This window comes from Microtus pennsylvanicus, chromosome 5 (assembly GCF_037038515.1).
Source record: "Microtus pennsylvanicus isolate mMicPen1 chromosome 5, mMicPen1.hap1, whole genome shotgun sequence".
NCBI lineage: Eukaryota > Metazoa > Chordata > Mammalia > Rodentia > Cricetidae > Microtus > Microtus pennsylvanicus.
The window spans coordinates 123,471,508-123,488,820 of record NC_134583.1 but is presented as its reverse complement, the minus strand read 5'-3'; positions in this window follow the sequence as shown (position 1 = coordinate 123,488,820).

The following is a 17,313-nucleotide window of genomic DNA, read 5'->3' as shown; positions in this document are numbered from 1 at the left end:
ATCAGCAGATTATGAAGTTAAGTGAGGCAAGAAATCCCTTGATCAATAAATGGAGTCATAATGAAAGCACAACTTAAAAAAAATCTCTCCTTAACTGGGAAGTAGTTGCCTAAATCCTCAATAAACATCAAAGCTTTTCTTTGCTTAAGCTGCACAGGAAAAAGATACAGGTTTGGGTTGCAGGGTGAGATGCATTCAGCATTACTAACAAATGGGTAGAAACTAAGACATTCCTTTCCTCCAAAGAGAACTGAACTCCTGTCATGTGTTTATACTCTTCACTTTTCATGTGTACATATACACTATGCACAGACATATATATTCCCAGTCAGGGGTTTCCCCTACCTCTTAAGTTACCGAAGATGAAACTCAGGGTCTCATGTATATGAGGCAAGCACACTGCCACTAAGTTATTCTCAGTTTTTTGAGAGCTTTTTGGTTTGTTTCCTCTTGTACTTTGTAGTGGACTGAAAATAGACGGCCAGGGAACTATAGACTGTAAAAGCTGTCAAAAGAGCTCTCGTGTGTGCTCTCATGGGGTGACAAGATAGGAGAGAAAACCCGAGATGTGGATGGGGGGATGATGAACAGTGTCAGCAAGACTAGGTGAGAGAGCTAACACGGAGAAAAGAATCTGAGAAAGGAAGGCCAGACTGTAAGCGGCTAGTTAGGTACGATTTCTGAGTGTGGGGATAAGGAAGCAAAGGCTCAGAACCTGGAGTGGCTTTTGAAACTTTATTTATTTGTTTGGTATTCCAGACAGGGGTTTCTCTGTGTACCCCTGGCTGTCCTCAAACTCAATCTGTAGATCAGGTTGGCCTTGGACTCACATATTCACCTTCCTCTGCCTCCTGACTGCTGGGATTAAAGGCTAAATTATTTATTTTGATGTATGTGAGTATTCTGTCTACGTGTATGTCTGTGTACCACTTGCATGCCTGCTGCTCAGAGAGGCCAGAAGGCAGCAGTGAATGGCCCTAGAACTGGAGTCACAGGCAGTTGTGAGCCACCATGTTGGTGCTGGGAGTTGAGCTCTGGGTCCTCTGTTTTTGTTTTTGTTTTTTTTTTTTTTTTGGTTTTTCAAGACAGGGTTTCTCTGTGGCTTTGGAGCCTGTCCTGGAACTAGCTCTGTAGACCAGGCTGGTCTCGAACTCACAGAGATCCGCCTGCCTCTGCCTCCCAAGTGCTGGGATTAAAGGCGTGCGCCACCATCGCCCGGCTTATTTATATTTTTTGTTTTTGTTTTTGTTTTTTTTTGGCTCTGGGTCCTCTGGAAGAGCAGCCAGTGCTCTGAACCACTGAGACTTGTCTCTAGCCCTGCCCCTCCCCACCACCTCCCCTGCCCGTGTATATAAAATATTTGTGAGCTATCTGGTACTCTAGCAGCAACTCCAGAGTTACTAGGCTCTGACACTCATGAGAGGAATGGGAGAGATAGCCAGGGAAAAGTGTCACTAGGGACAGCAAGCTCTGGGAGCAGTGACTGTCTAAGGGATGCCAGCGAACTCAAGCAGTCACAAAGACTTGTGATCTCACAGAAAACCTCAGCACTCAGGGATTAAGAGAATAATCAGTATATAACAAAGACTCGCTAAAAATCTAGAAACATGGAAAACAACTTCTGGCTTTACAAGAATGGCATGATTTTGTGTTGAGATTGCTCTACTTGGAAATTAACTCCAAGGCTCTCAGAGGGTGCCCAAGGGCAGGCCAAGAGACAAAGACCCATGTGCTGGGAGAGGGTGGGGGTAGGAGTGTGTGGAGGGTGGTCTGAGAGGGGGATAAGGAACAGACTCAGAGAAACAGGAAACAATTAACTTGAAAGCCTGACAGAGAAAGACAGACCACATAAGGGTCTCAAGAAGGGAAAGGTGAGCTCACCATGGCTCAAGACACACACACACACACACACACACACACACACACAGCACCTTTGCAAACAGATGCTGAACTAGACAGGGCTGAGCAAATGATTGGAAAAAGCACCAGTTTAGCTTCAGGGACCACCTGCGAGGTGCCAAATTTAATATAACGTCGCGCAATCCAAACGTCCTAGGAGTAAGGAGTAAAACTGCAAACCCCGCAGCTAAGGACGCCTGTTTCGTGTTATTTCCCTATGAAATGTTTCAAGACAGTTTCCCACACAGACACATGAGAAATATATTCGTGAATTTTAACATATCTAACAATTCTTATACTACTGCTTAGTTACTTCATTCTTTGTCATCTTTGCTGGGGATCAATTTCAGAGCCTTATCCATGCTTGGCAAATGTTCTGCCATCTAGTTACGTCCCTGACCCTTGCTGTTTTGAGACTGGGCCTCACTGTCTCACTTAACTCACTAGGTAGACCATCTTCCCCCAATCCTCCTGCCTCACCTCCTAAGAACAGGGATTATAAGCATGTGCCATCACAGCCATTTTGACTTTAAGCATGTAACATACAGAGTACATGTACACACACACACATGTTCTATGGACTTTTTTTCTTTGTGACATATACCTATGTTGGTGTGTATACATATAGGAGGAAAGAGGAGAGAGTGAGGTCCAAGTTTCTACAGTGGTAGTAGACTTGTCTATCTAAAAGTTTTGGGAATTATTGGTTTTAGAGACTCCGGCCTGCAGTCAGGCATTTCTCACACATGGTTAGTGAGCCCTTAGAAAGCTTTGAAACTGAAGAATTAACAACTGCCCCAGGATGGGGCACAGAGAATGCTAGTGCAGTTCATATGGTATATGAGCTCCAAACTAATCTGAATTACAGATTGTCTTTCCTGAAGACTTGAATGTTAACTTGCTGACAGGGAGAACTTCCTGTACATTTCACTGTATATAGTAGGAAACACTGATCCTTCTTTTTCTATTAGTGTGTCTTTGCCTTCCTGTACTCTAACACCTTCTAGACAGAGAGGAGCTGATTAACCTCTCACGGGTCTTCTAGGTAATCTAGTGCCTGCAAGAGGGATATGGGTGAGAGGGGATAGTTCAAAATGTCCATCATGAAGAACTTGATTTCCCTGGAGCTGTAGAGAGTCTTTTGGGGGTAATAATTTGATCTCAGACCTTTGTACTGCTCTTAGCAGAATTCAACATATTGACTATGATGTATTGTGACTTATTTTTATTTTGCAGGTATAGGTATTTTGCCAGTATATATGTCTATACCATAAGTATGCAGAGACTAGAAAAGGGTACCAGATATCCTGGAATTGTGAGCCATCATGTGCGTGCTAGCAATTGAACCCAGTTTTTTTGAAGAACAGCCAGCTTGTAACCACTGAACTATCTAGCCCCAACCATGATGCATCTTGTATTTTTTTATGGTGCTAGGGATGGAACACAGGGACATAAACACACACATACACATTCATGCTACCACTGTGTTACACCCTTAGCCTCACAGGTCTTTCCTTTATCTTCAAGCTTTAATGCTGAGCCTGAGTCATAAGATAGCCTCCTAGGAAGGTGTGCATTTTAGCCCCAAAGAGGTTTTTTGTTTGTTTTATTCCATTGTTGTCTAGATTTTGTGAGATGCTGTCTTGCTTGTATAGCCTGGCTAACCTGGAATGTACTATGTAGACCAGACTGGCCTTAAACTCATGATCACGGAGGGTTGGGATTATATGCCTATATTTCTATATCAAGCCCCAAATAATTTTTTAAAGACATGGAAAATTTTTTCCTGGACTTTTTAAAAGTTGTTTTTATTAAACTACATATTTTTCTCTGTTCCCATCCCTTCCTCTCCCCTCCCCTTTAACCCTCTCCCATGGTACCCATGCTCCCGATTTACTCAGGAGATCTTGTAAAGACATGAAAAAAAATTTAAATTTAATATACAAACTTTGAGATTTTGTTCTGTTTTGAGTAGCACAATCAAGGTTCTCACACTTGCCCCACACGGACTAGGTAGGTAATGAAGAAATATTTAGTAGCCAGGAAGCTACCTTTAATCTCAGCACTGGGGAGGCAGAGGCAGGTGGTGCTTTGTGAGGTTGAGGCCAGCTTGGTCTACATAGAGAGTTCTAGTACAGTGAAACCCTGCCTCAATCAATAAAATTAAAATCGAAATAAAATCAGATCATTTTCCTATCTCTTATAGAGACATGGAGTCAAAGAATATTTCTTAACACTGATGATGTCCACAGCAAGCTCTCTTTGGACATGTTGTGGGTCAGACCCTGTTGTAAGCAGTTTCTGGATTCTGACCCATTTAATCACCACATTCCTACAAATTAGAAAAGGTGGCCTGGTCCAGCGTCCATATCAGCATGATGATAAATGGTACCTGGTACTCGGCTCAGTGTGGAAGGAGGTGGGACTGGGAGCACTGGAGGGCACATTCCTGACTAAGTGGGGCAGTGTCTCTAGACCATAATTTCCACATGGGAATGTAGGTCTGTTGCTTCTCCTCACAGCACCAAACCCTGGGGAGCCATGAGTGAGACATGACAGGCCTGCTGTCAAAGCAGGCAGTTCCTAGTGATTTCACATACACCCCAATACTTGTTTATTTCTATAGCACTATGAGATTATGTTCACCCTCCAACATACACCCTAATGTTTAGCCCAGTCCAACCAAATGTCTTTAGAAACCAAAAGAAGTAATGAACATTTCTCTGCCTAAAGGAATGTTCCAAAGAGTAGGCAAGATTTATTTATTTATTATATATTTATTTATTTTTTTTGGTTTTGGTTTTTTGAGACAGGGTTTTTAAGTGTAGCCTTGGCTGTCCTGGAACTTGCTCTTGTAGACCAGGCTGGCCTCCAACTCATGGAGATCCACCTACCTCTGCCTCCTGAGTGCTAGGATTAAAGGCACGTTCAACCACCTCCTGGCCAAGATTCTTACTGAATAATTTTTCTTTAAGATAAGGTCTGGCATATCCTGGTCTGGCCTTGAACTCCGTATGTAGTCAAAGGTGACAATGAACTTTGGATTCTCCCGCCTCCACTTACGAGTGCCTAGATTGTGTGTTCCCACACCAAGTGTGTGCATGGGATCAAATCCAGGGTTTCCTATGTGCTAGGCAAGCATTCTACCAACTGACTACATCCTCATTCTTATTTAAAGAAAGTACCACAAGTACCAATACCTATGATCATCTACAAGGACCAATGATCAATATCAAAAATATATAATGTACATGTTCTTATACATCTTACAGATAGATATGAACATTCATAAAGATGAATGTATGCAAGCATTTCTTGTCATAATATCAGCAGCAAAACGTTGAAAGAGAACTGATTGGTTAGACAAATGATGACAGAGCCACATAGTACACTACCAGGCTGGGTGTATAGTAGGGTGTGCTGTGGTTAGCATACACCTGACTGCCTAGTCTTCGTTGCTCACCCTCAGCCTTATTGGGTTACCAGTAAGCAGATCTTACTGATTTTGCACCTCAAGTACCTTTGTAAACTCTTGGTTTTTTTACAAATAAAAAATATATAGTTACATACAAAGAATAATATAAGACCACATCCACTAGTTTGCATTCCCAACTGTTAATTTTTTATCTAGTTAGTTCTTTTCTCATCTTTTTATTTTTAAAACTGCCATCCCCCTTTCACTCCCCCCTTTCCCACTGTCGTGCTTTTGAAGTCAACTGAAAGGGTCTCTCACGGATATTCAGTCAATAAGAATGTATAGGATTACTTTCTATATATCTTAAAAATATGCACATATGCTGGGCGGTGGTGGCACGCGCCTTTAACCCCAGCACTTGGGAAGCAGAGACAGGTGAATCTCTGTGAGTTCAAGGCCAGCCTGGTCTGCAGAGTGAATTTTAGGACAGGCTCAAAAGCTACAGAGAAACACTGTCTCGAAAAATAAAATAAAAAATTCACATGTGTATTTCATTATGTTAATAAATAGTTAATAGTCTGCATTTTTATTTGCCCATGACAAACCATGCTGCCATGGACATCTCTGTCCCCATGTCTTTGTGTCTGTGTGCAAGAGCCTCTGTGGGTTATATAATCAGAAGAGAAATTACTGGGCTATGGCGTGTTGCTTTATCAAGTTTACTGTATGCTTCCAAATTGCTTTCCATAAATGGCTGAATTACTTTCCCCTGTTGACATACAAGAGTATCACTTTTCTTAGTGTGACCTCTAATATTTCGTTGTTTTATTTTACATTAGCTTTACTTATTTGGTTTAATATCATTTCTATATTTAAGAAACAACTTTAATATCTTTTGTTAATTGCATATTTCTATATTTTATCCATATTCCTTTTTCTTTTCTTTTCTTTTCTTTTCTTTTCTTTTCTTTTTTTTTTTTTTTTGAGATGGGGTTTCTCTGTGTAGTCTTGGCTGTCCTGGAATTTGCTCTGTAGACCAGGCTGGCCTCAAATGCATAGAGATCTGTAACATGAATGGTCTGCTTGTTTATGTTTCTGTCCTGCCCGGTTCCCCACAATTGTTTAGCCCCAAAGAAAATCACACATAGGTCTCCATAAATTATAAGCTGATTGGCCCAGCTCTAGCCTCTCACTGGCTATCTCTCACATCTTGATTGACCCATTTTTTTGATCTATGTTAGCCATGTGGCTCAGTACCTTTTTCAGTGAGGCAGATAACATCCTGCTACTTAGGTGATCTGGGCAGGAGTGGGAGAAATCAATTTCCTCCTTCCCAGAATTCTCCTGTCCTCCTTGCATCATTTCTACTTCCTGTTTGGTTTTCCCGCCTATACTTCCTGCCTGGCCAATCAGCATTTACTTAAAACATGACTGACAGAATACAGACAATTCTCCCGCACCAGAGATCTGCCTTCCTCTGCCCACAAGTGCTGATATTAAAGGCTTGTGTTAACATTGCCCAGCTGGAAGAATCCTTATTTTGAATACTCAAAAATCCTTTCTGTCTCTCAGCTGCACCCTGTCAGAGGTCAATGGTCCTCAAAGACACCTCTGTGGTGGCCTCCTTGTCTTCCACTTTGCTTTGCTTTAATCTTCTTTCCACATCAAAGCCTCCACTATCTCTAATAAGCCACTCTGACTATGCTGTTTCTAAATTCATCATATCCAAGAAAACTAAACAAAGTATCATATAAGACATGGCTGCCCCCCACCCCTTTAGCCTCTGCCAACTTTTAAGATTCGCCATGCCACAGATCTCTGTGAGTTCGAGACCAGCCTGGTCTACAAGAGCTAGTTCCAGGACAGGCTCCAAAACCACAGAGAAACCCTGTCTCGAAAAAAAAAAAAATAAATAAAGATTCGCCATGCCAGATGTGACACCTTCCAATCCCTCACTATCTTCTGTGTGGACCATCATCTTTCCTGGTGCTTCATATGGACAGGGCTCTGACTGCTTGTCTTGAGAGGCGAAACAGCAGGGTATGTAGGAGTGTATGTTCTGAAGCCAGCCTACCTAGGTTTGAACGGTCTTAGGGAAGTTGCTTAACCCTCCATGCCCCAGAGTTCTCATGTGGGAAATGAACATAGCAGCAGTGCTAGCCTCATTGGTTTGTATTAATCGAGTTAATACATATAAAGAGCTTGTAATAGTGTCTGGCAGCATCTAGTAAGTGCTCAATAAATCTTCATTCTGCTGATCACTGTTATTAACTAGTTACTAATAGCTGTCATTTATTTATATCATTATGGATGACACTTGGCAGGAAGATGTACCCAAGGCAGAAACACCTGGACATCCCCAACTGAAGGTCTAGGAGTCACCCAGAGTCACTCCTGGCTGGTGTCCCTGACAGGAATGTTCTTGTTCCTTGCTTATGTCCCTTGACCCTCCATCCCAGACACTCAACTTCTTGACAGAAACAGCTAGAAGTACAGGAAAACACATTGAATCAAAGGAGCTTTGTAAAACCCTGGGCTGCCACCACCCCAGTCGTCTCCATCCCACTCACCAAGTCTGCCTTCACTTTTGAAGCAGGCTTTAAGTCTGAGCGCTCAGTGGCATACTCCAAGGCTCTGGGCCAGAATTCCTCTGGAATCCAGTTTCCCATGTTGGGGGCTCACATGTCCCTCACCACCATAATGTTCTCTTTCTGAACTCTTCCAAGCACAAACTTTTTACTTTGTGTTCTCCTTATGACCTGGGCAGAAAGCAGCCAGGAGCAGAGAATTAGCATGATGTTTGTCTGATAGGGCAGAGCCAAAAAGTGCTACGCCTGATTTTCTAGAGGCCCGGCTGCTGGCTTCTATCACAATGAAGCACTTAAATGTGGACAGGTGTGAGAGTCAAGGATCAGTCTGGGGGATTCCGAGCTGCTCTGGTTCGGCAGAGCAAATGGGGAAACAACAGGTGTCTGCAGATGCACCAACCCATGAGGCACTGTGCCCACAGCTCGCTCGGGAGTTTGAATTCTCATGAAATGGGTCCTTTTGTGATGCCCTCCCTGTCCCCACACACTGGTTCTCCATGGGGCTTCAGAAATTCTGCATCCTGAGGACTTCTGCCAGCCTTGGTTACGGGTACTTGGAGGTTTGGTGCTACTCACTCAGGATTAGCTGCCCTTGGAACCAGAAATTCTGACATTTTTAGGCTGTTGGTTGATTATAGAACACTGCAGTCATCTCTTTGTATAGTAATTAAGGGGACTTGTTGGCTTGAGCACATGGTTAGGACCAACAGAACTGAAAGGACATCGGCCCACTGAATGGGGACCCCAAATCTAGGGTGCTCAGAGTCACTAAGATTTCTCTGAAAATATGGCATGCTCAGGCTTGACAAGCAGACATATTATGGGAGGGAGAATTAATCTGACAACCCCCCAATACTGGAGTTAGAAATTGGGTTGGAGAACTCTGTAAAATAGGCATTTCCATTACTCTTGTCTAAGGTGGACAGGAGCCAGGGCCTACTAGATGAATCACACTTCGTGAGTTTTTCTAGCCCCTCTTACATTGTGGAGTGATGGCAAAACCCACTTAAAACTGACATGTCACCGTGTTGATCACCAGGCAGCGACAGACAGTTGCTCTTTAGTGAGGCTTAGAGGCAGACAAACTCAAAGGACAAATGGCAGCCACCAAAGGGAAGGAAGGAAGTAGAATACCTGGGTCTGCTGCACAGGGAAAGAAGGAAGTTGGATGAAGGTCACTGGAGGAAACAGCCCTGAAAAGAGTAGGTGAACAGCTACAAAGTTCATGTGTAAGGAAAGCTGCCTGTAGGATTATTATCCATAACTGCCAGACTGGAAATAATTCAAGTATCCATCAAAGGACAACTAAGTACCCCACAGAACAACTTTATCCTGGAATACAATACAACCATTAAAAACACTGGAGAAGATATAAATGTGCTGATACAAAAAAGATATCGTGAAATAAAGGGGGGAAAACACAATGTACCAAAGTATGCATATAATGCAATCTTTTCTGTGTTGTGTGTTTTCTTTTTAAGGTCAGACATGTAATGTTTACAAACATATTCTTGTATTGCATAGACAATATCTACAAGGAAGTACAGTTATTCTTTGACGGTGTTACAGCCTGCTAAACTCATGGTAAATTGAAAACATTGAGAGTGGAAAATGCATTTCATACATCACAGTCTAGCCACACAGTTCACTGTAGAGCACTGCTTGTGTCTCCTGGCTGATGAGCTGCACCTTGCAGCCTCTGCCCAACGCCCACCAGAGAGTATTTTGTAGCAATCTAGGCCAGGAGAAGATCAAAATCCCAATGCTCACTGAATGTGTGTTGCATTGACACTGTCATAAAGTCTAAAGCCATTAAGTGGAACCATCGTAAGTCAGGACTATTTGCACAAACACGGTTGGCAGCATCTCCAGGATTGGATTATAAGGGAGGAATCAGGGAATTGTTACTTTCAACTTTGGAGTCTTTTATATGGCTTGTCAAGTTTTTATACGTACAGGTATTATGCCTGCATGTATGTCTGTGTACCATGTGGGTGCCTAGTATCCAAGAGGCCACAAGAGGATGCTAGTGTCTCTGGAACTGGCTGCAAGCCGACCATGTGAGTGCAGAGAATCGAACCTGAGTCCGCTAGAAGAGCAGCAAACTGCTCTTAATCACCAAGCCATTTCTCTAGCCCCTCGGATTGACAATTTTATTTTATTATTTTATTTTTTTTAAACTTTTGACAGTGACATTTGAAGATCTGCTCTTGGTATATAGGTATCTCATCAACTGCTGTCCTTTTTTAAAAAATGCTTATTTATTTATTGTGTATACAATATTCTGTCTGTGTGTATGCCTGTAGGCCAGAAGAGGGCACCAGACCCCATTACAGATGGTTGTGAGCTACCATGTGGTTGCTGGGAATTGAACTCAGGACCTTTGGAAAAGCAGGCAATGCTCTTAACCGCTGAGCCATCTCTCCAGCCCTCAGATTGACATTTTTTTTTAACAGATTTATGTATTATGTATACAATGTTCTGTCTGCATGTGTGCCTACATGCCAGAAGAGGGCACCAGATCTCATTACAGATGGTTGTGAGCCACCATGTGGTTGCTGGGAATTGAACTCAGGACCTCTGGAAGGAAAGTCAGTGCTCTTAACCTCTGAGCCATCTCTCCAGCCCTCAGATTGACAATTTTAAACAACTTTTTACTTTTTAAAAAATTCTGTTTTAAAAAGACTTTGATGATTTCAGCAAGGGGAATTTCCTAATGTCCTATATAGCAACAGGCCCTCTGTATCAGTGGATTCAGTTGTATGAAGTTGGGACTGGAGAGTGGCTCGGGGGTTAGAAGCACAGGCTGCTTTTCCTAGCCCCCATATGCTGGCTCATAATTGGCTGTAATCCAGTTCCAGGGGGTGCTGAACCCTCTTCCTGCTTCTCTGAGCATCAGGCATATACATAGTGCACATACTTACATGAAAGCAAAACACTCATACATATCAGATGAAGATAAATATAAATTTTAAAAATTTTGTATGAGGATTGAAAATATTTTAGGAAAAAGAAACCTTTGTTCTGAATGTGTACAGACTTTTTGTCATCTTCTAAAATAATTTCATTGTTTTAGGTATTGTAGTAGTAGGCCGCTTGTTGGTTCCCGGCTGTTCAGACCCAAAATAGTCACACAGAAACTGTATTAACTAAATCACTTCTCGGCCCATTAGCTCTAGCTTCTTATTGGCTAACTCTTACATATTAATTTAACCCATTTTTATTAATCTGTGTGTGGCCATGTGGCTGTGGCTTACTGGTTAAAGTTCTGGCATCTGTCTCCAGCAGGGCTACCTCTCCAGCAGGGCTACCTCTCTGACTCCGCCCTTCTTTCTCCCCACATTCACTTTAGTTCCCTCCTCCGCTTCCCGCCCCCCCCCCCCCTTAGTTCTTTCTGCCCTGTTCTGCTATGGGCTCAAAGTAGTTCTTTATTCATTAACCAATAAAAGCAACACATAGGCAGAAAGACCTCCCACACCAAGGTTTTATAAATAATTTAGATGTAACCTAAAGTGCTATGTGCAGATAATACAAGAGACTTGAACAACTTTGGATTTGGGGTCTGAGGGGATCCTGAGAAACTATTCAACTGGAAAGGTGTCCTCTTGCTTCTTTTCTTCCTTCTCTTCTTTCTCCTTTCCCCTCTCCCTTCCCCTCCCTCCCTGTTCTATCTCCCCTATCTCCCCTCTCTGCAGTGATGAGAATGGAATCCAGGGCCTCATACACGCTAGGTGAATGAATACTCTACCCCTGAACTATATCCACAGCCTTCACTGAGGGCAACTTTGCATTGTTAATTTTCATTCTTTTCAAGCACACGTAGAATATTTGAAAAAAAAATAAAAGCCTAGCAAGATTCAGGGAGATCCCGATAGGATGATAACAGCTAAGGATGTCTAGATGTAAGAGACTCAGTAACAAGCAAAAGTATCATATTAAGTAATACTTAAATAACGCATATATACATACATGCCTTTTTAACAGAGGTAACAAAGGAAAAACTTGTGCTGGTGAATTTTCTCAGTTTTTTTCAGCTTTCACTTCTAATTATCATGACAGAACTCTTTGCTCCTGTGTTGAAATGCCTCTGAATAAATAATCAAGCTAATTTATATCTCACCTTTTTCCTTGAAGGACTGAAGCAGGTCCGTTGCTTGTGAATGCAGTTCGGAGTCTGAAGAAACCCTCTCGCTGGTGGTTGTAATGCTCATTTACTACAGCATGAAAATCCCCCCAGATCCCAATGCATGCCCACAGTCGCCAACATCTGAAGAATTCTGTTTTTCTCTGGAGAGGCGTCCACACCTGCCAGCCACAATAATGCTTAGATATTGACAGGGACAGATGTCCAAGATAGCTTACGTGTGGGGTGGGGGGAACCCAAACCCACAAACTACAGCCAGCTCCAGGGTAATCCAATTGCATTGGTAGATTATCTACTTATGCATATAATTTAGGCACCAAGAAAGGAAGGAGGAGCCACAACTTTTGATATTCTTTATTTGTAATGCTGAAGATAAACCCAGGCCTTACACTAGGCAGGCAGGTACTTAACATTGGAGGGAGAGGAGGGAGAAAAATAACCTTTTTGGATTTTGGGGTTTTTTTTGTTTGTTTGTTTGTTTTGTTTTCCAAGACAGGGTTTCTCTGTGTAGCTTTGGTTGTCCTGGAACTAACTAACTCTGTAGACCAGGTTAGCCTCAAAGAATAACAATCCTTCTCAGAAGTGAAACTTGACAATGGTCTGGTCCATGGGGCTGCTCAGAAAAGTGCTGCTCTTGTATGTCTCATTGGTATTGGAAAAAATAAACCTGCACAACCTGCCAAAAACAAAAAAAGAATAACAATCTTTTTGGGTAAATATCTTTCTAAGAGAGCACAGTGGTCATGAGTAGAGGAAGAGTGAAAACTTGGGCATTTTGCTTGTTTATTGTTTAGCACTTCTAAAAACCATTATTTCTTTTTATTTTATGTGCCTGCATGTATGTCTGTGTACCACATATGTGCAGTGTCAGTGGAGGCTAGAAGAGGATGTCATACTCTATTGAACTGGAGTTGCAGATGCTTGCACATGGCCATATGAGTGCTGAGAACCAATCCGGGCGCTCTGGAAGAGCAGTAAGTGCTCTTAACCACAGAGCCACCTCTCCAGCCCTGCTTAGCATTTTTAGTGTATACATAGGTGAGATGAGGGAACACAGCTAACTGCAGGCCTGAGATTGTTTAAGCTCTATCTTCTATGATAGGAATTTCTGACTTCCGGCCCCACTGCCCACCCCCTCAATCTGTCTGGGCTCAGTTGGCTTTCTGATTATTAAGACTCCAAACTCTGAGTTGGGAAAACATGTCCATAGTCCCCACTACTCAGGAAGCTGAGACAGGAGTATTGATTGGCATGCTTAGGCAATATAGGAACCCCATCTCAGAAGAGAAAGAAAGGAAAATGGAAAGGGAAAAAAAGAGTATGTTCTCCATTTTTTTTTTTTTGGCTTCTTGATCCCATAGAATTGACATCAACTTGGATCTTCTAATGAAACCTTACGTCTTTTTCTTCTGAATGTTTTCTTGTGCATTTCTTTATATAAATGCCTTAAGAAGCTAGGTAAGTATTGTATGGTTGTTCTGTCTCTTTAAGAGACAAGCCACGCCCACTCCCTCCCCCATCCGCTGAGGCAGGCTGATCTTCAGCTTCTGGCCTGAGCTCGCTCTCTTTTCCATCTTCCTCTGGGAGAGGTAGCTTCGTTTCTGCCTCTTTCCTCACTTCTCCGCTTCCCCCCTTCTCTGTCTTTTTTTCCTCTTCTCTCTCTCTCTCTGCCTCCCCTTCCCCCTTCCCCCTCCATAACCCCCTGAATAAATATTCAACCTCACTCTGCATGTCATGTCTATCCATGTCTCTGTCTCCTGTCCACCTGCCATGTGTCTCCCTGCCTGGGACCAGCCACTGCTCCAGGACCAGAGCCTGCTGCCTGCTGCCACATGGCCCGCTACCACCATTTGGGACCTATAGCATTTCTGCTACCTACTGCCGCTGGGGATCTTGCAGCATTTTTTAAAAAATTATAAAAAGTATAAAATTTGTATGTAATCAATGAAATATTGAACACACAGAGTTTTCCAAAAGCTGTGCCTAGGAGCCAGAGAGTTAGCTCAACAGATAAAAGCATTTGCCTCCAAAACCCGGTGACCCGAATTCAATCCCTACAGCCCATGTGAAATGCTGAGTCATGGCAAGCATCTGTAATCCTAGCACTCCTAGAGTGAGATAGAGTTCATGGACAAGGTAGCTTAGAGTATGCTGTGCAGCAGCAGAAATACGAGACCTTACTTCAACAAGGTGGAAGACAAGCACCCACCCAGGAAAGCTATCCTCTGACTTCTCCATGGGATACGTATGCTCCAACCCCAAACACAGAGTGCTGTGATTAAATCTGAAGCAACAGCTGCGTATTGTAACACTTAATTGTAATCCTACACTCTTGAAGTGAAGATTAAGAGAATGAGGAGTTCAAGGTCAGCCTTGACTACATCTCAAAACATAAGGTTAGCCTGAGCTAGGTGAGACCGTCTCATAAACAAAAAAAAGGGACTGGAGAGATCAAACAGAGGGTTCTAATTTGGTTCCCAGCACCCACATGGCAGCTCACAGCTGTCTGTAACTCCAGTTTCTAGTGACCCAGTACCCTCTTTTTACCTGCATGGGCATTGCATGCACGTGGTACAGACGTACATGCAGGCAAAACGCCCATACACATAAAAGAAAAATGTCTTAAAACAAGACAATCCAGCATACTCGTGCACGCCGTCACTCAAGAGGCAGAGGCAGGTGGAGTTCTGTGAGTTTTAGGCCATTCTGGTCTACATAGCAAGTTCCAGGCCAGCTAGAGCTACATAATGAGACTCTGCCCCCCCCCCAAAAAAAACATTCAAAACAAAAACAAATAAGCAAAAACATGGAGTAAACTAGCCTTTCTATGGCCAAGGATGCTTACCAGCTTTGTGACTGAAAATAGGCCCTGGAATGAGGAGGTCCCCTCCAAGTGAGGAGGCTACAGTTTTCGAGTGGTGGGGCTCTCTAGTGGCCAGAGGGACTTTAACCAGCTGAGAGGTTCTCTGGGTGGAGCATTCTTCAGGGGCTGGAACTTCCTGGAGAAAGGCTGTTGGGGCCAGCTGGGATTTACTGGGGTTTATCTAATAATCCTTGGTCTGGAGACACAGATTGCTGTCTGCTTTTTTTTTTTTTTTTTTTTTTTTTTGTGCTGTACCAAGATAAAACCCTAGTAAATGAGAGGCCTAGAAGAACTGAAACCCCTTGAAGTAATGGATCATCCCCAAGGCCACCCAAGCAGAGAAAGTGGGGAGGAACACAGGGCTCTGGAACACAAGAGAGGGGTAGTACCTACGGAGGCCTTCCAGGAGTCTTGTTGGAAGGGAGCAAGAGCCAGACCCCAGAACCAAATCTTGTATCACCTGGAAAATTCTTTACTCTGTGGCTCCCTGGGTTGTGTTTTTTCACATTTTCTACCTCTGTTTCCATGGTGATTAGCAGTAAAGCAGTTACCAGTAAAACAGTAAAAGCTGAAAGATGAAATGTAGCTTTAGAGGCAGGCACTGTTCCATCAGGAGAAGAAAGCAGGCTGGCCCCAGGGCTGCCCTCTGGCAGTGGAGGTATCTGTCCTGGCATCCAGCTTGGGGCAGAGAAGGCTTGGAGAGAAGTAGCAGGCTTAGATTTGTAAAATGTCCACCATTATTTGTCCCTGTATTGTATTTAATTTCCCTGCATTTGTTTTTATATTTCTAGCTGAACCAAAGAATGGAACCATGACTTACACGAGCCTGTATTCTGGACTTAAAAACCCCATCTCCCACTTACTTGGGGTCGAACTCCTCCTGTGTGGGTTATGAGTCTCGGCCCCAGTGCACTGGTTCCTGTCCTGTCAAATAAACCTCCTGTGATTGCAGCAAGGACGGTCTCTCATGAGTTACTTGGGGGGTCGTGTTATCCCGAGACTTGAGTGAGAGTCTCCCCTCACTGGGGGTCTTTCACACAAAAATAATAAATCTTTAAAGGGGGAGGACTTTTCTTCTGGTTTTAATTGGCAGGCCATATAGTTCTTATTAGTTTGTTTCTATTCTCCCTGCCCTAAGGTTGTGAGAAATGACTAGTACAGTCCTTCGGAAGAGCAGCCAGTGCTCTTAACCACTGAGCCATCTCTTCAGCCCCTTGTCTATCGTTATTTTTTCTTTTGCCAGACAAAACTTTTTTTAAAAAGTTGTTACGAGGTAAAATATGTTTATATTTTCTTTTACAGCTTCTTGGTTTCCAGTCGTGGTGTGTAAAGTACCCCTCCCTTTCTCTACCAAGTTATAGCTTCCTAAATTTTCAAGATTGTTATTGTCTTATTTTTTCACATTTGCCTTTAATCTATACAGAGTTCATATTTGTAAGTAGTATAAAATAGGAATCCAGTTTTATTTTCTTCCAGATGGAAGTTGACTTGGCACCATTTATTAAATAATCCATTCTTTTTCATGGAATTGAAATACCAACTTTGTCATACAGTAAATTCTCATATGTATACTTGGTCTATTTCTGGGCTCTCAATTTTATTCCACGGATCCATTTATCTATTCCCATGCCAATACCAAATTGATTTAATTACAGAGATTTTATAGTTCTCTTTGATGTCTGGGAAGACAAGTCTCACTCTTTATTTCTCCTTCTTCACATTTTTATTTGCCTCTCCCAAGTATTTATTCTGCTATGTAACTTTGAAATCATTCAGTTCATTTTCCCCTCCAAATAAAAACCTTCTTGTTATCCAATTAAAATCACATCAAATGTGCACATTAATTCTGATAAAATTGATTTTTCTATCAGTATTCTTTTATTATTTCCAAAGATATTTGCTGAGTGCTTACTTTGTGACAATATCACAGGATAAAACAATAGACAGGCATAGCCCCCTTTCTCTTGAAGGTCAAACTATTCCATTTATCTTAAGTGGCCTTGCAATTTCACTCTTGGATATATATTCAGAAGAAATGAGTGCTGACACCCATCTTAAGATAGTACAAGAACACTCATAGCAGCTTTAAGCAATAAACAAAAAGGAAGGCACACCACTGTTCCAATAGAAGCATGGGTAAGCCGGGCGATGGTGGCGCACGCCTTTAATCCCAGCACTCGGGAGGCAGAGGCAGGTGGATCTCTGTGAGTTCGAGACCAGCCTGGTCTACAGAGCTAGTTCCAGGACAGGCTTCAAAGCCACAGAGAAACCCTGTCTCGAAAAACAAAACAAACAAAAAAAAGAAGCATGGGTAAATAGTAGTTTGTTTCTTATACAGTGGGATACCACACAGCCGTGAAAAGGAGTGAACTTCTGATACCTGCCACAACAGAAATGAATCTCA